The 6,247-nt window shown below is 42.1% G+C and overlaps 1 pseudogene; it reads left to right on the forward strand.

The window, feature by feature from the left end:
* Window positions 1-5,062: 5,062 nt before the first annotated feature.
* LOC116091123 overlaps window positions 5,063-6,247 on the forward strand; it is a 16,145-nt pseudogene continuing 14,960 nt past the window's right edge.

Raw genomic sequence — 6,247 nt, forward strand, 5'->3', positions numbered from 1 at the left:
AGGAGGAGGAGGAGGAGAACAAGAAAAAGAACAAGAAGAACAAGAACAACAAGAAGAACAAGAACAAGAAGAACAAGAAAAAGAAGAACAAGAACAAGAAGAACAAGAAAAAGAAGAACAAGAAGAGGAAGAACAAGAAAAAGAGAAACAAGAACAATAATAAGAACAAGAAGAACAAGAATAAGAACAAGAAGAACAAGAACAAGAATGGCAGCCCACTTATTATATACATAGCAATTTTGCATGCATTTTGGATGCTCATAAAGGTGGTTAATATATCTCCATTAATTTTATCTCTAGAAAAGAAACGTATTCCAAATATTTTTTTGACAATCAGAACTCTATCTGCAAATATGATGCACTCTTGGAGGAATAAATCTTGATTTTGCCTTTTTAAATATGAAGACTTAAAATAAATAATTCACTTCCAATCTAAGGATTAGAACAAATGTTAACATGCATTTACTGGCATTTGATCAACATAAAGCATTAAAAATAAAATGATAATTTACGTAACCTTACTTATTCACATATGTATGATATGTATGTTGTGGTTCAGGGTAAATATTTTTTTCACTTGATCTGAACTAGAGGCTACTGTGCAAAGAAAACCTTATTTGAGAACATGCATTCATAAGATTAGTCTAACCCATGTGGGATTTTCTTGATTGATGATTGATGTGAGCAGACTCAACCCTTCCTGTACAATGAGACTTTGGGCAGGTAGTTTGGGGAGACAAAAGAAAGCAGCTGATGGGGCTGGAGTGATAGCTCACTGAGTAAATGCTAACATTGCTCCATTAGAGGACCAGAATTCAGTTCCCATCACCAACATGAGGTAGGTTAAACCTGTATGTCACAGTAGCTACAGGTAAATACTCCCCATTAGTTTTTGTCCCTCATGAACACTTTCATTCATGTGCATATGTATACCTCACAGACACAGTGATTCTAGCACCATGCTTTCAGTTTTCTTTTTTTTGGGGGGTGTGTTTTTTTCCTCCCTTTTTTTTTATTAGATATTTTCTTTACTTACATGTCATGTGATTTCTCCTTTCCCAGTTTCCCTCCCAAAGAACAACCAACCAAACAAAAACAACAAGAACAAACCCCTATTGCCTCCTCCCTCCCCATGCGTTCCACCCCACCCTTTCCCACTTATTGGCCGTGGCATTCCCCTACATTGGGGCACAAAATCTTCTCAGGGCCAAGGACCTCTCCTCCCATTGATGATCGACTTTGCAACCCTTTACTATACACATGCTGCCAGAACAATCAGTTCCACCATGTATAGTCCTTGGTTGGTGGTTGAGTCCCTGGGAGCTCTGAGGGTACTAGTTAGTTCATATTGTTGTCCCTTCTAAGGGGCTGCAAACCCTTCAGCTCCTTTGTTCCTTTCTCTAACTCCTTCATTGGGGACTGTATACTCAGTTCAATGGATGGATCTGTATTAGTCAGGTACTGTCAGAGCATCTCAGGAGATAGCTGTACTGGCTAGTTTTGTGTGTCAACTTGACACAGGCTGGAGTTATCACAGAGAAGGGAGCTTCAGTTGGGGAAGGGCCTCCATGAGATCTAGCTGTGGGGCATTTTCTCAATCAGTGATCAAGGGTGTAGGGCCCCTTGTGGGTGGTTCCATCCCTGGGCTGGAAGTCTTGGGTTCTATAAGAGAGCAGGCTTAGCAAGCCAGGGGAAGCAAGCCAGTAAGGAACATTACTCAATGGCCTCTGCCTCAGCTCCTGCTTCCTGACCTGCTTGAGTTCCAGTCCTGACTTCCTAAGGTGATAAACAGCAATGTGGAAGTAAGCTAAATAAACCCTTTCCTCCCCAACTTGCTTCTTGGTCATGATGTTTGTGCAGGCATAGAAACCCTGACTAAGACAAATCGGTACTAGCATAGTGGGGCATTTCTGTGATAACCTGACCATGTTTTGGGGAGGACTGTGGAAGGACTTTGGAACTTTGAGCTAGAAGAGCCACCGGTTGTTAAGAACTCTGTGGGATGTTCTGTAGAAGCTTGGAAGATCATGTTGGGAACAGTGCAGAGATGGAGGCCTGGCTTGTGAAATTTCAGAGGGAAGATTAAAGACACTTGTAATGAACAAGATACCGGAACTACTAAAGTAAAAACTTTGCATTACTAGGACTATTGATGCTGGTTAGCTGGAACTAAGAAATTAGGGGTGATTAAGAAGAGACCAGCATCATTGAGGTGACATCTTCTGGGAAGTGTTTTTTGAGAGCAAAGAGGCTGTGTTCCAGAGATAGCCAAGGTTATACCTTGTGCTGTAGCAGGACTTGATAATATGTAAGAGTCACCCAGGTGGTACTGATTTTGAAGGCATGAAGGGGTCATGAAGAGCAGCTGAGGCTCAGCACAGTGTGAAGGTGCAGCATCAGTTGCAATTGATGGCCCAGGACTGAAGGGGCCATGCAAAAGAGAGCCTATGAGAGGCCATTGGTGAAGCCTAGTTACAGCAGAAGACAGCAGGGGTTTGGAAATGTTAGTACCATGAATGACCACCAAGGACTGCAGCAGCGGTGGAGTACAGGCAACTGGAGCCTAGAAGACAGGATGAGTGCTACGAAGGGCAGAGCTGGAGAAGTGACCAAAGCCCTTATCGGAGCCCAGAAGATCATGAGTTGAATCCCAGACATTGGTTTTGGTTTTGATTGTGACTGTGCCATGATATTTTTCCCTCTTGAAGGAAGAATGTATTTTAGTGGAGCACACAGTTAAGAGACTTTGAATTTTAAAAGATATTGGACATTTTAAGTAGATTGAATTTTTAATATGTAAAGACTGTGGAACTTTAGATCTTGGGGATGAATAAGAAAGTAAGATTTGAGGCTTAATAGTGATGCGTTTGTGTGTCAAGTTGACAAGTGGTCAATTGTACTGGCTGGTTTTGTGTGTCAACTTGAAACAGGCTGGAGTTATCACAGAGAAGGAAGCTTCAGTTGGGGAAGTGCCTCCATGAGATCCAGCTGTGGGGCGTTTTCTTAAATTAGTGATCAAGCAGGGAGGGCCCACTGTGGGTGGTGCCATCCCTGGGCTGGAAGTCTTGGGTTTTATAAGAGAGCAGGCTGAGCAAGCCAGGGGAAGCAAGCCAGTAAGGAACATCCCTCCATGGCCTCTGCATCAGCTCCTGCTTCCTGACGAGCTGAATTCCAGTCTTGACTTCCTAGTGTGATAAAGAGCAATGTGGAAGTGGACAAACCCTTTCCTCCCCAACTTGCTCCTTGGTCATGATGTTTGTGCAGAAATAGAAACTCTGACTAAGACAAACACCCTCTCAATTTTTCAGCATTCAATGTCATTTACAACACAATTTTCCAAATTTACATTCCCCTTAAAAAATATTTAAAGTCACCAACAGCCTCAAATGCACATTATTTTTTTTCCTATAACCAACCAGCCTTACTCCTCTGACACCAACCCATTTCACTTATTTGTTTGTTTATTTAATTACATATTTATTCATTTATTTATTTGGTTGTTGAAAAATAAAGAAATAAAAATAGCCTGAAAGTTTAACTTTTGAGTGAAAGAATTTGTTTTATTTAATATTTTATGTGTATGGAAGTTTTGCCTGCATGTACATCTATGTATCCCATGCAACCCTGATGCTGTAGAAGCCAGAAAACTGAGATAGATCCACATGGAAATGGAGTCACACCTGCATGTTTGTCCTGTGGATATGGGGGATCAAACCTGGGACCTCTAAAAGAGCAGCCAGTGCTCTTAACCACTGACACCCTTTCCAGCCCCTTAACATGCTATTTCAATGCTGCTGATAGCAACTAATTAAAAAAAAAATCTTCCTTGAACCACACAGAAAGAATAGTAATGACTTCAAATATAAATTAACAGATACATTCTAATAATGTTGGAAAATGAGAAGTAAATATGACATCTCTTTTCTTGGCTGTAGCTCTTCCTAGCAAAGTCTAAGCTACCACTTGGAATTTCACATATAAATTTTAATAATTATCCTGGTTCAAATTTAATAAACACAGCACAACACACAATATACATACACATTCTTGCACACAAACCCATACTAAAATGATATCTTAGTCACTGTTCTTTTGTTGTGGAGACAACACAACCACTGCAACTCATAAAAGAAATGATTTAATTGTGGATGCTAAAAAGTCCATTGATTTCAGATTTTATTTTCTACAATAAAACTAACATGAAGACTGCTCAAAAGGCAGAGGAGTCATGGTTAAAGACGTAAGAAGGAACCAATTTCATTACCAGAGGTCTAGGGGATGATACATTTACCTCAATGAAGTCTCAGACTGAGGTCTCAGTCTGAGGGGAAGATTCAGAAAGGGTCAGGACTTCAAGAAGTATGACAAACAGGGCAATAGAAATAAACTGACGTTAATGGAATCCTAAACAGAAATAAGATTTTCTTTCTTTGCAGAAAGGAGATCACTGATAAGAGACAGTGTTAAATTTTCCAAATGGAGAAAGGGCTTTCCACTTGAATTATGGCTCCCTGTGAAAAACAGTTCTTCCTAAGATTGAATAATGAGATCCCAACCAGCTGCTGCTAGTCACTCCATTCAGAATTTTTACTATGTTCAATTTTCTTTCTTTCTTTCCTTCCTTCCTTCTTTCTTTCTTTCTTCCTTTCTTTTTCTCATTTTTTGTAATTTTTTTTTTTTTTTGATGGCAATGCCACACCACACATTATGAACAACTGAAGTGAGTGTTGTGATTGGAGCTCAGGCAAGCTCCAAGTTTGCAATGTGGCCCACAAAGGGGAGAAGCAGGTAACTTAGCAACAGCAAATTAGACTCCTGGGTCTTCCACGATCGGAGTGCAGAGAACAGAGCAGTAAGCAATTGGAGGATAGACACAAGTGATACTGAAATGCAAATTTCTATGGATCCAGAAAAGGACTGCCCTCGGCCTGGCAACCTGTGCCTGGAACCATTCCGCCTAGTCTCTTCAGGACACTCTAAGCCTATGGGTATTGTTTATGTCACTCAAGGTGGAGTAGCCAATCAGAAAATCCAGGCGGATCTGCCAATCCAAAAAGAAGGCGGGCTCTTCTGTGTGCAATCTTGCAAGTTCCTCTTTTAAGCTGACAGTCTTGAATATTTCTGCTTGATGTGTTCTGTGTGCTGCTCCTGAGTGCGGGGAGTTCGGGCAAGCTCAGAAGTCCGGACATGGTAAGTGCAGGGCCGTCTCCCACAAGGGGAGGAGCAGGCGGCTGAGAAGAGGGGGCTGGTGTGCTGGGTCGTCCCTGGGGCTCAGTGGTAAACAGCAGCCTGACAGAAGCTGTGACTTGTGAGGGTCCTTGTGGTCTTGTTCTCTCTCTGGACCCGGCGGTGGGCTCGGCATTACTTCCCTTGGGTGGCTGAATCTACACAAAACACGTGGGGTCGGCGTTTCTGTGTAGAAAAACCCTCGGCAGGATGGCAAACTCGGAAAGCCCTAGTTTCTCTAGTATCTTCAGGAAGTTTTGGCCTTAGCATTAAGCTGTTTTACATGTAGGTATAAGATCCATTTAGAGTTAGTGTTGTGGACTGTAAAAGGCATCTCGTGTATCGGATGGCACTCCAATAGTTAGCTGTGATGTAGAAGAGTAAAATTGATGTAAAGGATTTACTAATGCTTGTAGTGACAGCAAGTAGAATGTAGGTGAGGGAGGACTGCCTCTAAAACATCACACAGATATATGCTATGCTAAAAAGGCCTATTGGAGAATAAGATTGAGTATACATATGTTAGGTTACCAGGATTGTCCAGGCATTTGTCCACAATCCATAAGATAGGAGACAACTCTGGTTTATAATCATGAATTAGGCCCATCGTGATATCAATGAACAGGCCTCTAACAAGTGGCTCTAAGGGGCAATATAGGGTGACAACCAACATTAAGGCCTGGTGTGTCATAAACGTCTGGTTGTCTTCAGAAAAGCATAGTTCTGCCACATGGGCAAGACTACACCTGGCGACAACACTTTTAAAAGGAAAAAAATGTCGGCAGAGGTAGCCCAGGCCTTTAATCCCAGCACTTGGGAGGCAGAGGCAGGTGGGTTTCTGAGTTCGAGGCCAGCCTGGTCTACAAAGTTACTTCCAGGATAGCTAGGGCTACACAGAGAAACCCTGTCTCGAAAAAGGAAAAACACGCTGTGTTGAGGACTGGCCTGGACAAGCAAGGCTTTCTGTGGGGCCTTCATGTATGGAGAGTGGCACAGCTCCTTCTCAATCTGCAGAGCCAGT

The sequence above is a fragment of the Mastomys coucha genome, unplaced genomic scaffold, assembly GCF_008632895.1.
Source record: "Mastomys coucha isolate ucsf_1 unplaced genomic scaffold, UCSF_Mcou_1 pScaffold15, whole genome shotgun sequence".
Taxonomy (NCBI): domain Eukaryota; kingdom Metazoa; phylum Chordata; class Mammalia; order Rodentia; family Muridae; genus Mastomys; species Mastomys coucha.